Raw genomic sequence first — 22,761 nt, forward strand, 5'->3', positions numbered from 1 at the left:
ACTGCTCTTTCAAGTCCTTTGCTGTCTCTGACAGAATTACAGTGTCATCGGCGAACCTCAAAGTTTTTATTTCTTCTCCATGGATTTTAATACCTACTCCGAACTTTTCTTTAGTTTCCTTTATTGCTTGCTCAATATACAGATTGAATAACATCGGGGATAGGCTAGAACCCTGTCTTACTCCCTTCCCAACCACTGCTTCCCTTTCATACCCCTCAACTCTTATAACTGCCATCTGCTTCCTGTACAAATTGTAAATAACCTTTCGCTCCCTGTATTTTACCCCTGCCACCTTCAGAATTTGAAAGAGAGTATTCCAATCAACATTGTTAAAAGCTTTCTCTAAGTCTACAAACGCTAGAAACGTAGGTTTGCCTTTCCTTAGTCTTTCCTTCCGATAGTAGGTGGTGCTATACGTAGCCTCAAAAAGATGGCTGTAACAGATGTGCACACCAAGCACAGAGCCGTCATTCAATTTCTTATGTGGATAATCAGACCATCGCAGATATTCATAGACACTTGTAGAATGTCTGTGGAGATTTGGCAGTGAATGAAACCACGGTGAGTGTTGGGCGAGGCATCTGTCATCATCGCAACAAGATCGCGCTAACAATCCTGTCTCCTGCGTTCAGGCCGATTTCACTCAGCTGTGCCTTTTGAAATGCTGCAACGTGCGGACACTCTCACTCGAGGCGATCAACTGATCGCAATCGAACACCTCAATGCTCATCTGGGCGTCTCTGCTGGTAGTGATGGCATACTCGTCTACCAGTTGGGTACTCAAACGTGTGTGTCCACTGAGTTTCTCTCTGGATGACAGAAGACCACAAACAGCAAGGAAGGACCATATGGGCGGAATTGCTTGCACGTTATTAACCTGGCGACCATCGTCACAGGCGATGAAACATGGTTTCATCACTTTGAACCGGAAACTCCTCCGAAGAAAAACTTCAATGCTGCACCTTCAGCTGGTAAAGTCATGCCGAAGGTCTTCTACGACTCGCAATGGATTATTGAGTTTGATGTCCTCCCTCACGGTGCAACGCGTTTCTAGGTGCTTCAGTCTGGAACCGCGCCACCGCTACGGTCGCAGGTTCGAATACTGCCTCGGGCATGGATGTGTGTGATGTCCTTAGGTTAGTTAGGTTTTAGTAGTTCTAAGTTCTAGGGGACTGATGACCTCAGATGTTACGTCCCATAGTGCTCAGAGCCATTTGAACCATTTGAACGGTGCAACGATCAACTCGGATGTATACTGTGCTACCTTCAGGAAATTGAATAAACGACTTCGGCGTGTCATTGCGACAAAAATCCAAACGATCTTCTCCTTATCCGTGACAAGTCAAGGCCTCACACAAGTTTGCGCACCTGAGAGGAGCTCACAAAACTTCGTTGGATTGTGTTTCCTTGTAATCCGGATCTCGCACTTCCATCTGCTTGCCCCAATGAAGGATGCACTACGCGGGAAGCAATACGTGAATTGTGGGGAGGCTATTGATGCAGCTAGGCGTTGACACTGGCGTCGGCCAGTAGAGTGGTACCATGTGCACATACAACCTCTCCCAGTAAAGTGGCGTAAGGCCGTCCCTTTCAACGCAGGTAATAAGCAAGGCTTTGAAGCCAAACATGTGGAGAATTGTACGGTGTACTGGAATCCGGAATAAAAGCAATCTGCTTTCAGAAAAAAAAAATGTGTTGCGATACTTACTGGAAGCCACTCGTATGTGCATATTCCGGAGGCCACCGTACGATGCGTGGCAGAGGATCCCGTGTACCATTACTAGTCGTTTCCTTCTCTGTCCTACTCGAAAATAATGCGAGGGAAAATCGGCTTTCTACATGCCTCCGTACAATCCCTTATCTCTTTTATCTTCTTCTAGTGGTCCTTGTGCGAAATGTATGTTGGTGGCAGTAGAATTGTTCTTCAATAAGTTGCAAATGCCGGTTCTCTAAACTTTCTCAACTGTTCCTCGAAAGAAACGTCACATTCTCTCCACGGATCCCCATCTGAGTTCCCGAAACAGCTGCGTAAACTTCCATGTGATTCGGATCTAACGGTAACAAAGCCTGCTTGTAAATTGGTGCGATGTCTTCCTAAAGGAAATACAGGTCCCTCGAGCAGTAACCAAGAATGGGTCGCACTAGTGTCCTTTATGGGTATGCTTTACAATTAGCTAAGCTTCCCTCACTTAGCGGAAGTTGACCATCCGTCTTCCCTACTACAATCCATACATGTTCGTTCAACTTCGTGTGGCTTTTCAACATTGCGACTAGATATTTAACACACGTGACTGTTTCAAGCAGCACAATACTAACGCTGTATTAGAAAATTACGGTTTTTATCCAACTCATCTGCATTAACTTACATTATTTCTCCCCATCCTTACCACTGGTGAATCTCGTCCCTTTCAGAGATTGTTCTAAGAATCCGAAGATACGCGAGATACAAAGGGAGATATCAGGGCTGTAAGGAGGATGTTCCAGGACCTCACATCAAAATTTTTGAAGGGGCTCGAAAGTCTTCTTGGTCACTTGTTTTCTCCACGCCCACCAATTCGTTCCACGTTTCTGAACCAAATTTTAACAATAAAATAATTTCCGTACATACTTTTGAACAAAATATCCTAGCTCTCAACGGTATTTTTCTTAACACAATGACCTTAGTTTCTCCCTTAAGAAGGCTAAATTAAGTCAGTACCGTTCATGCATCTGATGTGAAACAGAATAGGAAGTTCGGACAAGACTCAACATTTGGAAATCCCAGTTCCAGGAGTACAACCTCCATATCAATGGAATAGTGAGTATGGCAGTCAACAGAGATGGGCGTCCCACGAGGGGGAAACTAGGTGGCGATCAGCTAAATGGTGTGAACAATTTTCCGTACATCGGAAGTATAATTTCCATGAATAATTTGATTCGACAAGAGATAAGCAACAGAGCACAAAATAGTTCTGAATTCTACCAACAAGAGAGAATCCTTTTATGAGATGACAAGATTCCAGGAAAAGGAAAATCAGTGATTTTCGATAGCTATATCAGACCAGAATTGTTATATACTGGTCGTCCGTTGATAGTGACCGGGTCAAATATTTCACGAAATAAGCGTCAAACGAATAAACTACAAAGAACGAAACTCGTATAGCTTGAAGGGGGAAACCAGATGGCGCTGTGGTTGGCCCGCTAGATGGCGCTGGCATAGGTCAAACGGATATCAACTGCGTTTTTTTTTTTTAATAGGAACCCCCATTTTTATTACATATTCGTGTAGTACGTAAAGAAACATTAATGTTTTAGTTGGACCACTTTTTTCGCTTTGTGATGGATGGCGCTGTAATAGTCACAAACGTATAAGTACGTGGTATCACGTAACATTCCGCCAGTGCGGACGGTATTTGCCTCGTGATACATTACCCGTGTTACAATTGACCGTTTACCAACGGGCGTGTGCTATGTATGCTGCTCGGTATCCTGGACGACGTCATCCAAGTGTCCGGATCGTTCGCCGGACAGTTACATTATTTAAGGAAACTGGAAGTGTTCAGCCACAACAAATGATGATGCCCACGAGGGTGTTTTAACTGCTGTCGCGGCTAATCCGCACATCAGTAGCAGACAAATTGCGATAGAATCGGGAATCTCAAAAACGTCGGTGTTGAGAATACTACCTCAACATCGACTGCACACGTACCATATTTCTCTGCACCAGGAATTCCACGGCAACGACTTTGAACGTCGTGTACAGTTCTGCCACTGGGCACAAGAGAAATTACGGGACTATGGCAGATTTTTTGCACGCGTTCTATTTAGCGACGAAGCGTCATTCACCAACAGCGGTAACGTAAATCGCCATAATATGCAGTATTGGGAAACGGAAAACTCACGATGGCTGCGAGAAGTGGAACATCAGCGACCTTGGCGGGTTAATGTATGGTGCGGCATTATGGGAGGAAGGATAATTGGCCCCCATTTTATCGATGGCAATCTAAATGGGCAATGTATGCTGATTTCCTACGTAATGTTCTACCGATGTTACTACAAGATGTTTCACTGCATGACAGAATGGCGATGTACTTCCAACATGATGGATGTCCGGCACATAGCTCGCGTGCGGTTGAAGCGGTACTGAATAGCATATTTCATGACAGGTGGATTGGTTGTCGAAGCACCATACCATGGCCCGCACGTTCACCGGATCTGAGGCCCCCGTATTTCTTTCTGTGGGGAAAGTTGAAGGATACTTGGTATCGTGATTCACTGACAACGCCTAACAACAGGCGTCAGCTCATTGTGAATGCATGTGCGAACATTACCGAAATTACCGAAGGCGAACTACTCGCTGTTGAGAGGAATGTCATTACACGTATTGCCAAATGCTATGAGGTTGACGAACATCATTTTGAGGATTTATTGCATTAATGTGGTATTTACAGGTAATCATGCCGTAACAGCATCCGTTCTCAAAAACGATAAGATCACTAAGGTACATGTATCACATTGGAACAACTGAAACAAAATGTTCAAACGTACCTACGTTCTGTATTTTAAATGAACAAACCTACCTGTGACCAACTGTTCATCCAAAATTGTGAGCCATATGTTTATGACTATTACAGCGCCATCTATCACAAAGCGAAAAAAGTGATCCAACTAAAACATTCACATTTCTTTACGTACTACACGAATAAGTAATAAAAATGGGGGCTCCTATTTAAAAAAACGCAGTTGATATCTATTTGACCTATGGCAACGCCATCTTGCGGGCCAACCATAGCGCCATCTGGTTTCCCCCTTCAAGCTAGACGAGTTTCGTTCTTTGTAATTTTTTCGTTTGACGCTTATTTCGTGAGATATTTGGCCAGTCACGATCAATAGACCACCCTGTAGTGTTGGAGCATGCACCCTGAGAAAAGGAGAGTGAACTCAATATTAAGAAAACCGTCTTAATCGCAATGTTTTATTTATTTAGTGCCGACCGGTTTCAGCCCATCGCAGGGGCCATCTTCGGAGCGAACATATAGTCGACTGCTGGTGACGTCACTTCTACCGATGTGTGGCAGAAGATCCTGCTCAACGCTCAAATGGGATTTGTGAATGAGAAACTAGCTTCGTAATCTTTCATTAAGTACGTAACAAAATGCGTACCAGGGTCATTAAGGTATGTATCTATTCCAATCATCTATTAGACCATCTCCTCCATCCGCCTCTCTATGTCTATCTTTTGCTTCACCTCTTCTCTACTCCCACACTCTGTCCATCCACTCCTGCCCCTCTCTCTGCCATCTCATCTGGCCCGCTCTCTCTGTCGGTATACTTCTCATTCTCCCCCTGTCGATAGCTTCCTCCACACTATAATTCCATATCTCCCATCTCTCTTTGTCAGTCTCCTCCTCCCCCTACCTCTGTGCACTTCCTTCCCCCCTCTTCCTCTTCACCTCAGCAATTTCCTTTCTGTGTCCCCCTCCCCCCTTTCTCCATCGAAATCATCCTCTTTGCTTTCTCTGTCCACTTCCTCCTCCCTCTGCCTTTATTCATCTCTTCCATCCCTTCTACCTGTCTATTCTTCCCTCTGTCTTAGTCCATTTGCTACTCTTTCCTTCCTCTGACCATCTCTTCCTAGCCTCTCTGTGCATTCCCTCCCCCCCCCCCCCGCCATCACCACCCCACCACCGCTATCTGTGTCCTCCTTCTCTTATTCTGCCTATCTCCACCTTGCTGTCTGTCCGCCTCCTCGTCCTCCATTCTCCCTCCACATTATCATGCTTGTGACTAACATATGTATAGAATTTGACTGAAATTGTTCCAGCGGTTTAGAACGAACTTTTTGTGGTTCAAATGGCTCTGAGCACTATGGGACGTAACTTCTGAGGTCATCAGTCCCCTAGAACTTAGAACAACTTAAACGTAATATAAGGACATCCTGGCCGAGGCAGGATTCGAACCTACGACCGGAGCGGTCGTGCGGTTCCAGACTGTAGCGCCTAGAACCGCTTGGCCACTCAGGCCAGCAGGAACTTATTATCCGTGGCGTTGCACACATATGCACGTGTCAAATATATGACATATATATTTAACATATTTCATGCGTATTTCGCTCTGCAGTTTCGTTTTCACGCAGCTCAACTTATATGGCGTCGTATCTCCTGAACTATGTGCTGCACAATGATATAATTTTCCAGATGCTTGCGGTGATATACCGGGTGATCAAAAAGTCAGTATAAATTTGAAAACTTAATAAACCACGGAATAATGTATGTAGAGAGTTAAAAGTTGCCACACATGCTTGGAGTGACATGGGGTTTTATTAGAACAAAAAAAAAAACATATTGCTAGACGTGTGAAAGATCTCTTGCGCGCGTCGTTTGGTGATGATCGTGTGCTCAGACGCCACTTTCGTCATGCTTGGCTTCCCAGGTCCCCAGACCTCAGTCCGTGCGATTATTGGCTTTGGGGTTACCTCAACTCGCAAGTGTATCGTGATCGACAGACATCTGTAGGGATGCTGAGAGGCCACTTCCGACGCCAATGCCTCACCATAACTCAGGATATGCTTTACAGTGCTGTTCACAACACTATTCCTCGACTACAGATATTGATGAGGAATGATGTTGGACATATTGAGCATTTCCAGAAAAGATCATCATCTTTGCTTTGTTTTACTTTGTTGTGCTAATTATTGCTATTTTGATCAGAAGAAGCACCATCTGCCGGACATTTTTTGAACGTTTGTATTTTTTTGGTTCTAATAAAACCCCATGTCATTCCAAGCATGTGTGTCAATTTGTACCTCTCTATCTACATTATTCCGTGATTTATTCAGTTTTCAAATTTATACCGACTTTTTGATCACCCGGTATGTGCATACTGTCTGCGAAATGTGTTGTGACTGAAGAAGTAATAAATTAAAAAGTCATACATGGTGCCACATATTTTCACCCATCTCAGTGTTTGTCGTCATATCACCTAAATTATACATTCAGCGGCATATGTGGATGCTGTTTCCGAAAAGCATTGTGAACGGAGTTGGTAGCAACGAAGTAATAAAGTTAAATACCTTGCTTGATGTGGTAAATTTCACGTGCTCAGTGTTTACTTCATCATTTATTTTGAACTAAATATCGTAATGGTGTAACGTTTCTGTTACATTCAGTGGTATACGTGAATACTATCTGCAAAGTACGTCACGAATATAATAAGTAGTGAAGAAGTAATAAATTACAACGTTGTACTTTATGAGACAGTTTTACTGCATGAACAGCGAAAATGTCGTAAGCATTAAACTTTTCTCCTTTCATCAGTTTGTGGTGGTCATTAGTGAGAAAACGTATCATAAAGATTTGAAATTATGCTTAAAGTCTGTTGCTAGTCTCTAAGCGCTCTCATTCTCGTCGACTAGATGACTGAAGTACTCGCGTGTCGTGGGCTACGCCGCTTTTTCATCCCCACCCTGCCACGCGGTGTAACCGTGCGGTCTTGGGTGTCTTACAACGGTTCGCATGGCTCCCCCCGTCGGAGACTCGTGTCCTCCCTCGGGCATGGGTGTGAGTCTGTTGTCCTTAGCGTGTTAGTTTAAGATAAAGTAGTGTGTAAGCCTAGGAACCGTTGACCTCAGCAGTTTGGACCCATAAGAACTTACCACAAATTTCCAATTTTCATCCCCAACCCCACCCCTTTGTAAGTATGTGGTTATTACCCGCTCAGAGACACTTTCCAAACAGTAATTAATATGTTCTATGATCTTTAGGGAGAATTTCCAGATGTCTGGTACGATTTTCGGCGCAGGGTGAATACTGGCGAGCAATAGACTAAGGTCCCCTATTTTAGATCCCGTCGGCACATGCGTGTCGTCCTGGCTGGCATTTCGCATCCGCTGCTGTTTTAAACTCTGTGTGCGGCTCGGCAGTGAAAGCTCGCCTCTTTGATATTAAAATGATTCTCTTAGCACGGTAAGGTCTCAGGACGACGGCGATTACGCAGAGCACAAAGTTTTTCTACGATCGGGTCTCATGCAGAAAAAATTATCAGGGAACCACCGTCCCGATTCATAAGGGATTTAGACAGCCGTATCTTCACTGATTCATTTATGATTGAGCTCGAAGATTTTGACTTATAGGCCGCAATTTTTGTTTCATTATACGTATTTCATAGAACGATCAGTGGAAATACAGTGTTTAGCAATAGTTGACTTGCTTGCTTGAAGCCGCCGATGTTCTACACTACTGGCCATTAAAATTGCTACACGAAGAAGAAATGCAGGTGATAAAACGGGTATTCATTGGACAAATATATTGTACTAGAACTGACATGTGATTGCAAAAATGGCTCTGAGCACTATGGGACTTAACATCTGAGGTCATCAGTCCCCTAGAACTTAGAACTACTTAAACCAAACTAACCTAAGGACTTCACACACATCCATGCCCGAGGCAGGATTCGAACCTGCGACCGTAGCGGTCGCGCGGTTTCAGACTGAAGCGCCTACAACCGCTCGGCCACATCGGCCGGCACATGTAATTATATTTTCACTTAATTTGGGTGCATACATCTTGAGAAATCACTACCCAGAACAACCACCTCTGGCCGTAATAACGGCCTTGAAACGCCAGGGCATTGAGTCAAACAGAGCTTGGATGGCGTGTACAGGTACAGCTGCCCATGCAGCTTCAACACGATACCACAGTTCATCAAGAGTAGTGACTGGCGTATTGTGACGAGCCAGTTGCTCGGCCACCATTGACCAGACGTTTTCAATTGGTGAGAGATCTGGAGAATGTGCTGGCCAGAGCAGCAGTCGGACATTTTCTGTATCCAGAAAGGCCCGTACAGGACCTGCAACATGCGGTCGTGCATTATCCTGCTGAAATGTAGGGTTAGGCAGGAGTCGAATGAAGGGTAGAGCCACGGGTCGTAACACATCTGAAATGTAACACTCGCTGTTCAAAGTGTCGTCAGTGCGAAAAAGAGGTGACCGAGGTGTGTAACCAATAGCACCCAATACCATCGAGCCGGGTGATACGCCAGTATGGCGATGACGAATACATGCTTCCAATGTGCGTTCACCGCGATGTCGCCAAACAGGGATGCGACCATCATGATGCTGTAAACAGAGCCTGGATTCATCCCAAAAAATGACGTTTTGCCATTCGTGCACCCAGGTTCGTCGTTGAGCACACCATCACAGGCGCTCCTGTCTGTGATGCAGCGTCAAGGGTAACCGCAGCCATGGCCCCCGAGCTGATAGTCCATGCTGCTGCAAACGTCGTCGAACTGTTCGTGCAGATGGTTGTTGTCTTGCAGACGTCCCCATCTGTTGACTCAGGGTTCGAGACGTGGCTACACGATCCGTTACAGCCATGCGGATAAGACGCCTGTCATCTCGACTGCTAGCGATACGCGGCCGTTGGGATCCAGCACGGCGTTCCGTATTACCCTCCTGAACCCACCGATTCCATATTCTGCTAACAGTCATTGGATGTCGACCAACGCGAGCAGCAATGTCGCGATACGATAAACCGCAATCGCGACAGGCTGCAGTCCGATCTTTATCAAAGTCGGAAACGTGATGGTACGTATTTCTCCTCCATTGTTCCACGAGGCATCACAACAACGTTTCACCAGGCAACGCCGGTCAACTGCTGTTTGTGTACGAGAAATAGGTTGTAAACTTTCCTCATGTCAGCACGTTGTAGGTGTCGCCACTGGCACCAACCTTATGTGAACGCCCTAAAAGCTAATCATTTGCATATCACAGCATCTTCTTACTGTCGGTTAAATTTCGCGTCTTTAGCACGTCATCTTCGTGATGTAGCCATTTTAATGTCCAGTAGTGTATAATATCATGCACCGTACGCGTCGTTTGCCCTATGTAAGATTTGTCGCGTTCACACTAGATCCTGTAAACATCTGCTTTGCGCAACTCTAAGCCGTCTTTAACACATTCCAAGACGGCTGATGGGCTGATATTGTAGAAAGAAATCCAAAGATTACTTTGTCCTCTCAATGCTTTATGTCCTCTCAATATTTTGCCTACTCTAGCTGAAACATTTCCAATATGGCAGACGAACATTCGTTATAAAAGCCTCATCCTCTTCCTTTTTCTGTCGTTTGTACGTCTGTAGCTTTCTCTGTACTTGATGAGACGAATATCCGTTGGGCAGGAATATATTTCGCAGGTGTTCCAGTTGCGTCTGCAGGCTGTCGGCACCTGAGATTGTTTGGGCTGGGTTGATCAAGGTATTTAGAACTCCCATCGTTTGTGCAAGATGGTTGTAACTAGTAGATTGTAAATAAAGGTCGTTATGAGTGGGTATTTGAAACACTGAATGCCCAAATGCCCAGCTGTGCCGTCGCTCTTAAATATGGTACCTTAGTGTATTGCTCATCAGTATTCATCTGAAGATGCCCTTAAGAGATTGCTCCAAAATATTCTATCTACAAGTGACAGACATCCGGCAGCTCTCCCGAAATTTTTATAGTAAAATCTGTACGCCGAGAAGATTTTAAATTTGAGAGTAAGCGATACGTGTAGCATGTTCAGTTGAAATCGCTCCAGTGGTTTAGGAGGAGATGTGGAAGATATAATTCGTATGATTGCAGATGGTATTATTGTTACCTTCCTGTGGTTGCGCAGAAATGCAATTCCAAGCACGTAATACACTTCATGCCAGTTTGATGTTTATCGCATGCCGCCTCAAAGGAGTTGAATTTTGACTAACAAAGAGAACACGTACACGCATTTGCAGTATGACACGAAAACATCTACAGGATTATTCCCTGATAATATCACAAACTTTCAGGGATCTACATGATGACTGGGTGTTGTGTGCTGTCCTTAGGTTAGTTAGGTTTAAGTAGTTCTAAGTTCTAGGGGACTGATGACCATAGATGTTAAGTCACATAGTGCTCAGAGCCAGGGATCTACATCTACATATATACTTCGTTAGCCGCCAAGCGGTGTGTGGCGGAGGGCACAATTCGCGTCAAAGAAATATCCCCCCCCCCTCTGTTCCACTCGCGGATCGCGCGAGGGAAAGACGACTGTCTGAAGGGTAAATGTATAAATGTATCAGTTTCAGGTAAGAGACTCTGTATTGGAAACGAGCCAATCTAAAGTTATGATACTTCAGAAAGTGAAAACAGTACATGTATGGTACGTTTTCCGTTGTTATTCGTCAACGAATGTGGTTCCAACATGGTAGAGCCCCACCTCGCTTTGGACACTCCCTGCGAAGTGAGCAGGCAGACGAGGTCTTGATTTCAGCCCACTTATTTCTTCTTGTTCGGCCATGTGACAAGTCTTGTGTATGAGGAGTCTACGGAGACTGACAAGAATCTCATTGAAACTTCCTGGCAGATTAAAACTGTGTGCCCGACCGAGACTCGAACTCGGGACCTTTGCCTTTCGCGGGCAAGTTTGGAGGGCAGGAGACGAGATACTGGCAGAAGTAAAGCTATGAGTATCGGGCGTGAATCGTGCTTCGGTAGCGCAGATGGTAGAGCACTTGGCCGCGAAAGGCAAAGGTCCCGAGTTCGAGTTTCCGTCGGGCACACAGTTTTAATCTGCCAGGAAGTTTCATATCAGCGCACACTCCGCTGCAGACTGAAAATCTCATTCTGGAAGAATCTCATTGTCTACGACACTGTTCAACCTTCCAAGGAAAGTAGGAGACGAGATACTGGCAGAAGTAAAGCTGTGAGTACCGGGCGTGAGTCGTGCTTCGGTAGCTCAGATGGTAGAGCACTTGCCCGCGAAAATCAAAGGTCCCGAGTTCGAGTTTCGGTCGGGCACACAGTTTTAATCTGCCAGGAAGTTTCATATCAGCGCACACTCCGCTGCAGACTGAAAATCTCATTCTGGAAGAATCTCATTGTCTACGACACTGTTCAAACCAAAGAGGGGATATTAGAACGGGTACCACAGAACTCTCTTTGGCGATGCCATGCCTGCATAGACGCTGGGGGCACCATTTTGAACAACCGCTACAAATGCAGCAAATTGTGGAACGTGTGCCGGCAAATGGAATTCGTTATAACTTTACCACACATTTAGGATTTTACGCCTTTCTGTCATCACCTTACGTGAACCTTTACTAGTCTATCAACAGGGGAAATCATCTGAGGGTCTTGTGGAGTAGTCACCAATAATTTTGTACGTCAGGATCAGGGTTCCGAAGTTCAGGCCCTTTGGTCGAGCGGTGCACTATGCTAAGGCGGAAACTAAGTAGATTTTCGTTTACAGCTTACGACTCGGTCGTTTCCGGACTATGGTGTTTACCTGAAAATGAAAAATTTTTTCTTTTCCACCATCCCTTAAGGTTTGTTACGTCATCACTGAATCACTCTGCACATCTATATTTACGTAAATCTTTCCGAAGCAGGCATAAGAATAACGGTGGAGGTTACCTTGCACCACTGTTACATATTTCCTTTTTTGTTGCACTCGCAATGGAGCTAACGAAAAACAACTGGTTTCGGAACAAGCCCTAGTTTCTCAATGTTTGTGTCGCGTTTCTTAGCGACATGTGTGTTGCTGACTGTAAGATCGTTCTGCAGTCTCTCGTAAATGCCTGTTCCCTAAAGTTTCTGAGTAATGTTCCGCAAAAAGAGGGCCTTCTTCCCTCCACGTTTTCCCATTTCAGTTTGCTGAGGACTCCGTAACGCGTGTCGATCGAAGCTACCTGTGAGAATATCTTCCTTTAGTCCGACCTAGTAGAGAAGCGAAGCAATCGAGCTGTACCATAATTCTAAACTGATCGCCGTCTACTTCATGCTGGCTGTCGGAGAAGGTATGGGGAGGTATGGTCAATAAGATGGCAACGATCACTTGAAGAAAAAGAAAAACAAAAAATAGTAGTAAACATTGGCTCCAAAATGCATACCTTCAGAGCTACGAGCACTTCTTTATCTTCGATAGCGTGAATTCTTATTATGCAGGCTCTTTGGTTCACACATTCTGGGAACAGGTAGTAGGAACCAAAACAAGAAAAATGGGCTCTGAAATCACACCTGATGAGCAATGAGCACTTGTTCGCAAGAAGAGCTGTGTTTCACAGTAGCGAAGACGAACAAGTTACAATAGCTCCTAAGGTATGCACTTTTGAACACATTTTTACAACAAATTTTTTCTTGTTTTGGTTCATAATAACGACTCGCAAAATATGGAAGCAAAGAGCCTATAGTAGAAAAGATTTCTCATGTTGAACCTGTTTGTGTTCTCAGAACGAGATTTTCACTCTGCAGCGGAGTGTGCGCTGATATGAAACTTCCTGGCAGATTACAACTTTGTGTCAGACCGAGACTCGAACTCGGCACCTTTGCATTTCGTGGACAAGTGCTGTACCATCTGAGTTACCCAAGCACGACTCACGCCCCGTCCTCACAGCTCTACTTCCACCAGTACCTCGTCTCCTACTTTCCAATTTTTAAAGAAGCTCTCCTTCGAACCTTGCAGAAGGCAAAGGTCCCGAGTTCGAGTCTCGGTCCGGCACACAGTTTTAATCTGCCAGGAAGTTTCATATCAGCGCATACTCCGCTGCAAAGTGAAAATCTCATTCTGGAAATATCCCCCAGGCTGTGGCTAAGCCATGTCTCCGCAGTATCCTTTCTCCCAGGAGAGGTAATTCTGCAAGGTTCGCAGGAGAGCTTCTGTGAAGTTCGGAAAGTAGGAGACGAGGTACTGGTGGAAGTACAGTTGTGAGGACGGGGCGTGAGTCGTGCTACTTGGGTAGCTTAGATGGTAGTGCGTTTGCCGGCATTGTAGCTCAGCGTGTTCGGTCAGAGGGCTGCGTGCTCTCTGTAATGAGAAAACTGAGTCAAGAAATCAACGATCAACTTGAATAGAAGTCTTGTGACGCCCACCCAGACCAAACGCAACGAACAATCTCGAAAAAAAAAAAAAAAGTTGGTAGAGCGCTTGCCTGCGAAAGGCAAAGGTTCCGAGTTCGAGTCTCGATCTGGCACACAGTTTTAATCTGCCAGGAAATTTCTGTTTGTGTCCTGTTCATCTGGAAATCTGAATTTAAGAGTTTCTATTTCGAATGTATATATGAGGAAGTACTGTGTATTTATGGTGGTAAGGTGGAACAAGAGAATTCACAAGAAGTAAGTGCTTTGCCAGGCATTTGAGTTATAAGACTGATCTTTGCAATAAAATATTGTTGGCATCTTGTGAAGTAACAAGTGGCTAGTGATAAATTGCCTGCACCCTTCCACGCCCGTTTAGTTGTTTCTTTGTCCTGGGACGTCCATTGACATTTCAGATTTGTCTTATTTCTTATTTATGGCGGTCTTAGCTGATACCACCTTCATTAACAATGCAAGCTGGCGACGGGCGCGCATCTTCAACCGGTCAGGGGTGACTGGCCTGTTACGAGGGTCTCGAAAGCGAAACACGAGTGGGACTTGTTTCACGTCTGGCGGCGCTAATGGCGAACACGACGGAACAAGGCTGGGCGCGTCCCTCTGATTGACAGACTCCACGCAATGGGGAGCGTTTCTGCTTCTGCTTGCTCCCCAAGCCGGCCCGTGTAATGAACGTGCACTGACTCACGTGTCAGGCCGGGCACTCAGCGAATGACACGCGCCGCGTCGCGGCTTGGCTTCGGGCGGTCACGCCCGTCCGTGTCGCCTCTGGGCGAGGCAGTCAAAGGGGCCGCCAGCCCGCACCCTCGCTTGAACTGGCTGCCGCAGTTAACAGTAACTTCTCTGCTTTACGAGTTCACTGTATTACGAGTGCCACCCGACCACGATTAGAGATGGGAAAACTCGTTCAGCCTTGGGAACTAGTTCACTGGTGATCGCTCTTTTTTGGGAACCGTTCATTTTTACACGTTCACCGTTCATTTGTGCTTGGTATACGTTTCTTACGAAAAATTGGAAATTAGTAGCATAGGTGACTGAAGATGGAAGGCGCCAAGAGGGACTCTTGCCTCCGCTCTGGAGTACAGTGTTTTTATTCATAACAGAATTCTCACATTGTAATTTTCGTGATTCTGCAAAACCTCTCCGAGGCGTGGCGCGGCTGGCGCCAATGTTCTCGCACTTAGAATGGCATCGCAGCTATCGATTATAGGGTCACCATATTTGCCTTCCGCGATTCAGGCCGGTGGTCGGGTGGTTAACGGGGGAGAGAAAAGAGACAGCGGAGTGGATTCACAGAGTCGGAGGTGGCTTGTTGACGTTTACCGTGAGGCCTGTGGTACGACGCCTGTAAGCTATGGGCAGGGTCAGCGAGAGATCCCGGCAGTGGCTTAATGGGACCTCGGGTTTGGTATCGCGGTGGTGCACAGTTGTGTTTGGGGCTTTTCTGCTGTGAGGGCAAGTATAGGTTCTTGTTACTGGCCATTGAAACTGAGATGTGTCTATGGCGTGACGGAGGAAATGTCTGATGCTTGCCGCTGTTGCATGTGAAAACGCTTCGTCAGTCTTGTCTCTGTGCAGGAAATTATGTGAAGTAAATAGCTGATACCACTGCGAAGTCTCGCTCTCACGCGTTGTTGAATATATTTCGGAATTACTGAAGGGTGAAGATATCCGACGTGTAAAGAAAATGAAGCCATTTGCGCCATACTAAGGCACTGTTTTATTCTGCTTCAATCTGTGTCAGTTATATGTGCATTTATATGCCCTTCTTTAGTTGCAGAAGTTATAGAAGTGTGTGAACAGAGAACTATGTGGAAAGGGATGTAAAGTTGAAACCCTTCCATTAAGTGAATATACTCGAACTCTGTCTTACTAAAGGTGCCTTTCGATACCAGCACCTACCTTGGGTAATAAGTGTTATACGTAGGTTGTCATGGTACTGTAAGTAATTATTATACACAACATTGTTTATTCTGATTATACTCAATTGGAGATGTAAGATCGGTTGTGTGCCGGTGTAAATTACTATTGTCGACTCTGTGTGGCAGCCTAGCATTGTCAGTGCCTTCAATCATTATTCCTGTCATATTTCGAGTTTTGTATTCGCGGGTTTGCTTAAGCTGACACTGTTGAGTGGTAAGATCTATAAACAGGCAAGTCAAATAGAGTATTCTATGAGCACAAGACGATATTCTATTAGGTGGTACCTTAGTTTGTTATTGGTTAGAAGTATTTTACGTGTTATTAACATTTTGCTGTTTGCTTTGTCTAAAGAGGAGCTAGTTCTGTGAAGTGGTTTGTATTTTATTAGTGTGTTACGCGTTGTGTCTTTTCATGTTAATTGGTTTTAAGAAGCTATGTATGTTGCAGGTAGCTGAAACTAACGTGTTTACGGGGGTCGCGTCCTGACAGGGTTGATAGTGGCCCTTCTTACTACGGCACATCCGGCTATCCTCTTTCAGTACATTTGTCTCGCTTATATCGTTACTACGTTTGTCGAGTGGAATTAGGGCTTACTGTAATCACCTTATATGTTGAAGTTAAGCATCTCCCTTGCCAGGGCGCGAAACTTCGTGGATATAGTCGTAGTCTCATCTGTAAAGATTGATAGTGTTGTTCATTTCTTATCTTGTTATATTTACTGACAGTAAAATGTAAGTGTCAGTGAGGTCCGAATTGGGAAGCTATATTCTCCTCTTGTGGAAACAAATTTAACTGATTTTGTTCCTTTTTTGAGTCGCCTTTAGATGCGTACATCTTGCCTCTATGTTTGGTGTTTTTATGGCTTCCACGTTAATTAAAATTACAATAAAGGTAAATTTGGCAACGGAGTGTTTAGTGCATTTATTAGTTGCTAAGTGGATCCTGAGTTAAGTGCAGGAACCCTACCACTCTCGTTAAGCCAACTATAACGTTATGTGGCTCATCACAGTGAAATAATGTTAGGTGGCGCACGAAAACCCAGCCCCGAGTACAATTACGCAGGATTTGTTGACCGCTAAGAGCAGAATAGATATACATGTAATAATTAGGCAGTGAAGAAATAACAAGTAAGCTAATGCAAACAACAACTTGGAAACAATAGATGACGATTGGTAGACTACAATGAGCAGTCTACTACTCGCGACCGACTTTTCGTGCTCCACCCTGTACCACTAAAATAATATTGTAGAAGTTATCGTATTCTCTTTACAAAATGTGACACCAGACATTCGATTAAGGAGCACGGGCTTCATTGTAAGTCGGTCTGCCTTCCATAACAACGAAGATGCTCTTTTACCTTGGATCAAAACAAGACTGAAAATGGCCACTCGTGTGTGCCGTGCCCACATCCTTTGCATGTGTAGTAACAAAAATATCTTATCTTCTGTTGTTTATCGAAATAGTGAAGTAACCTGATATGCCGTTTTGTTATCTGAAAAGATGTATTACATACCACGTAATTTTACGTAATTTACGTAATTATAAAATACATTTTAATTGCCGGTCATTGGCGCTGAACAGAATACGAAAAGAACCAGAAGTTCAGAGTTCAAAAACGGTTTGAAACAGATCTAGAATGGGCGTGCGCAACGAACGAAACGAACAACTGTATACTGAACTATGAGCAGTCGGCAGTGGAACTGCGACGAGTGACCACGCGAAGAAGGACGAGTCCCGCCGAGCAAGACCTAGACGGATTCGAACGGGACCGCGGTTGGAACGAGACCGGCCGACGTGCCGTTGCGGGAACGAGACCGACCGTTCCTTGTTCCCGGGAACTACAAGTAGAAATCCGCGACCGAAGTGAACTATGAAAGACCGTTCCTTAGAATTCGTTCATCGCCCGTTCCGTTCATCTTGATGAACCGTTCCTTTGGACCCGTTAGTTCGCGAACGACCCATCTCTAACCACGATACTACTGCACTTGCTCTCTCATGGTCTTTATCAGAAACAAGCGGCGACGTTGCAGCAAACGAGTACAGTACGGTAAACGCCTCGCATTGTGAATGTTTTCAAGAATGTTGTGTATCTACTATTAAGTGGTTCAGCATATCGTAGTGCAATATCTCAAGAAAAACTCGCGGTAAGCCGACCGAAGCGCTCTCATTCCCAGATGCAATAATATTGCGACCGACTAATACAAAGCGCGTGGATATGTTGACATCTAGAGTCCTGTATTACGCTCCCAATGAAATTTTTGTCCGGTGAAATTTGCGCCCAGTGACATTAATTGTTGATAAAAGGTCAAGGAAACACTTAATAAAATGTTCCGGGCTATTATGCCGCGGTCGAACGGATTTCGCCTTAAAATCCGACTTATTAGCTGCGCAGAGTTACAGGAAACTATGTGAAGATCCCACTGAGAAAGTTCTTAGAACTGTTACGCAGTTGATAAAGAAGTTAAAAGCGGTGGCTCGTTTTATTTTACAGGTTACTATCCCTCTGTGTAGGGGCTGTAATTTTTGACATTTTTTTTTTTAAACCAGCAAGGTAATACATAGGCCACTACTTCCACCACATCAAATGGATTTAGTGCTCACGTACGCACACTGAGCCGTGAACACTTCCCAGTTTATCAGTGGGGGATAATTGAAAATTATTATTACTATTATCGGTGCCACTCGTGCAATGGTCGTGTCAGGCGCGTGATATTGAATCTTGATCCTATCATTAATGGCGCGAGACCTGCACGACCTTGTAGCGACCGTTATAATTCTTCATTATTCTACTGTGACACTAAGGATGGTTTCACGCAATGAAAGGGAGAATGTACAGATTAAAGGACTCATTTATTTAATAGTTGAATACTGAACAATTGTACAATCAAATGGGGGTGGGGGAAGAATGAATTAAGTTCAGCAGCTTGCCCCAACGCTCGTTCATAATAAGCCACGATAGCAGGAGACAAGGAATTTTAGGGACGATCGCCGTATTATCAAATTGGGTCCAATTTACTAAAGGAAGGGGTTGCAGCCATGCAATGACCACCACCATGAATCATCCAATGACTAAGAAAGATGCTACTGTGGGTGAATCACTAGGTAGCCTCCTGTACTAAAGGAATACAACCAGCAAGACGCGAAACTATTCATATAACTTTGGCTCACGGTCCGACTACGTTAACGAAACATGAAGGGGCGCCAGACACTCACCACGTGGCGTAGGACAAAGGGCACAAGTTTTCAAGCTAGGAAGACATAAATTCTGAGTCGAATTTTACACAGGAGAACTGAAAGAGCTACTGCCGGACGAAGTGGAAAAGTGAGCATGAATGTATGCACTTTAGTGCCGTACTGCAAGCTTCTGTGACTAACCAACACGTCTCGCACATTATGCCGGACTATATAAGGAAAACCCTACAGTCTTATAACAGGGAAAACATTGCATAAACCGTAATTCGAGGAGCGCACATCAGTACAATAACCTATAAGGTTCCCTCTGGGCCGCAGAGCGCGAATCTACAGTGCACGTCGGCTCTCATGCTTACCGAACTTCATCTCCTGGAAGCAGCACCTCCGGCCTCAGGCACGGTCACGCTAAAACTGACTACTGCCCCTTTGTCCACTATCCATCCGCGGAGGGCGGATTTGGGATTTCAACTACTTGATTGAAAACAGATGCAGTCGATTAGCACAGATTTATTTTAACTCCCGACCTTCAATCATCACATTACATGACTCTCCTAACAGGCAGTGGTTCAAATGGTTCAAATGGCTCTGAGCACTATGGGCCTTAACAGCTATGGTCATCAGTCCCCTAGAACTTAGAACTACTTAAACCTAACTAACGTAAGGACATCACACACATCCATGCCCGAGGCAGGATTCGAACCTGCGACCGTAGCAGTCGTGCGGCTCTGGAGTGAGCGCCTATAACCTCGAGACCACTGCGGCCGGCCAGACAGTGTTTGCGTGGAGTAAAGTGCGATAAATCAAAAGTAATTCCTATCGACTGACCCAGGCGTAATGCGAAGTGCGAAAAGAATTCTACAATACACGGCCCATGAAACCCTCATGGAAACTTTTGCCGACATGATCCACCAAATTAATGAGTGGCCGGAGCGGGTGCAATATCACTGAATTCATCGTGGTGGGGCGACGTCGTTATGCGGACGTTGGCCGACCTCGTGGTGCTGCAAGGCTGCGCTTGTCTATTCACTTCCAGCTATCTTGCTCAGTACATAGCTGAATCAAAACTTTCTATCTCCAAGTTCAATCGTTCCATTTGCTAAGTCCTAAACTGCAGAGGTGCTCTCTCTCTCTCAGGCAAGCTGAGTAAAGAATGCCACGTCCGCACTCTAGGCAAACTGGGAATGGAAGACCGCTACGGAGACTTCTCCAGTCTGCTCTTCACCTTGGTTTCCCCTCCAGCAAATTCACTTACGCCAATTGCAGCGCAAGTCGCGTTAGTTATGCGTCGCTTCCCAGCACTGATCAATGCCTGCTCTGGGAAGTGAACAAATTCCCTCAAAATCTCCCTTCCTCTCTACTTCTGCTATTTAGCTCCTCCCAGGCCACCCATCAAGGTTAGCGTCCGCACAAACACCATGTTTTCAGAATTCTGACTCCCAGGAGAGTACTTCAAATTCCTTGGTCCTACGTTCCCATCGGAAGTCAGCATATTTCATTCTGTCACTCTTCACCTGATTTACTTCAGACTCTGCGGACAGTGAATTCAGTGTGAAGTTGCTATAGTCACGAACATGCATATTTGACCTCTGTTGATCGCTCCACCATAGCTTTGTGTGGCTTTCTCGCATGTTTAATTGAAAACGGGACGACGGACATTTATCAACGGGCGTACAAATTCTCCGTCTGCTTCCTGGTAGACCAGCATGGGGTCAACCACCCCCCCTCACTGTCACTCATCTTAAGGCAGCTGGAGGCCGCGCCCCGTTACCGCTTTCTCAAGAGCTTGAGCCACCCTAAGCTGTCTATCGTCACTTCCCTTCGCCGCTCCGACGGCGGCCACGGTCAATTCTGGGTACTTCGCTGGGATAAAATAGCCTTCAGTAAATCGACGCATTTCCACAAAGTTTTCATGTCGTGTGAATTACTTTAAAACCATCACCCGACATTAATTATTTCAATATGTCCATACTATACCCTCTACAAGATGCATTGTGCCTTGTCAGTCAATTTTGTTCAGCCCTACTGTTTGCTCAACGTGAGTTAGGTGATCTTTAATGACTTCATGTAAGGGGCATAGTTCTTGCCTTCTTACAGATTCAGTTTACCATGGAGAAAGAGGCAGGTGTAAAATTAAATTTTCTTAGTGTTGTGCTAGTTTTTAAGAACTTTGGCCACACGGTTTACCGAAAACCCACGCACACACACTATTATGTACACTGGGACTTGAACCACCACCCACAACAAACGCAAGGCATCATAAAAAAGTTGCGGATAGAGCGAGGAAAGTCTGCAAACTAGAGCTGCTCGACGTAGAATTAAAATATCTCACCAACGCATTGCTCAAGAATGGTTATTCATTCGCTGAGGTGGAAAGAGCGGCGTGGGGAAGTGTACGTGGGTACCACAAAAAGAACAGCTAAAAATGGACTAGAAGAGCACAAGGGCAATTGCAGAGGAGGGGAGACTGAATGATCAGCTGTTGCGTATCATGCTTTGTAACCAGGAGACCAACACATTAATTTTGATACGACTCACGTACTGGCTGTCACAAGCAGATACCATGAAAGGCTATACAGAGAAGCCACAGAGGTTGCAAACACCCTAGGAATTTCAGTAATTTCAATAGGAAGGATGAGGACGCGACATTGAGTGATATTTGGATTATGGCGCTGAAGAAGGTGTGTATCAGTCTTCCACCATGAGATGGTAGCGACAGCGGACGACAGCAGTCGACAACGACCAATTGCGCTCGTAAAATACATGTGACGTCACGCCACTGCGCCGAAGCTCGTGGAAGCGGAATTCTGCTGTAACCAGGAGCGAGCCAGGGTGTGAATCGAACATTTAAAAAAGCTACCATCGCCCTTGAAAATGTCCACCGAAGATGTGGACAAAGCTTCGGATTTTAAGGTGAAATCCATTCGACCACGGCGTAATAGCCCGGAACTTTTTATTAATTGTGACATTTCAGTCCGTGAAAGCTTACATTTTACAAGGACTTGGAAATGTCCAGTATTTCCCGTTTCCAATCTTCCCCTACAGGCAATATTACTCCATGAACTGATGAAAAGGACTGGACATGCTCCACAACGAACTGGTATACCAAACGATTTACTATCGGGAGTGATCCTAAAGGCAGAGTATGTGGTGCAAGTCCATGACCAGGTAATTACAGCAATAAAAAACGAAAAGACAGAATGCGTCGCATGTGAATAGTCAGCGCTCTGTGCAACATGCGCTGTATCACATTGTCAGATCCTGGGCAGAAATTCTGGGGACACCAGGAAATATATAGGAAAAACATCTTTCCTTACGTTTTAACTAAGCATACGTAGCGTTCCTAACTACTACTACTACTACTGCTTCTAAGACGATGACTGCCATACTAAATATACTCAGTTTTATTTACAAACCAGCCGACAGATTGCTGTTTGTGTGGAGTTGCATGTAAAACAAGTTAACTCGACAATCTTTCTTCCTCCTAAATCGTTCGATCATTTCGTTGCACCATGTGTCTCGGATTTCAAGTATTCACAGTACTGCTTTTTCAACTGCCACACAAGTAAGCGCTGATAAGCTATCTGGGGCTATACTATTTCTCAAATGCATTTTTCGCATTTAAGACAAGAGTCCATCAACAAAGGAGGTGGCTTACAAAACACTCGTTCGACCTATACTTGAGTATTGCTCTTCAGTGTGGGATCCGTGCCAGGTCGGGTTGACGGAGGAGATAGAGAAGATCCAAAGAAGAGCGGCGCGTTTCGTCACTGGGTTATTTGGTAACCGTGA

Source organism: Schistocerca serialis, chromosome 9 (genome assembly GCF_023864345.2).
Source record: "Schistocerca serialis cubense isolate TAMUIC-IGC-003099 chromosome 9, iqSchSeri2.2, whole genome shotgun sequence".
Classification (NCBI taxonomy): domain Eukaryota; kingdom Metazoa; phylum Arthropoda; class Insecta; order Orthoptera; family Acrididae; genus Schistocerca; species Schistocerca serialis.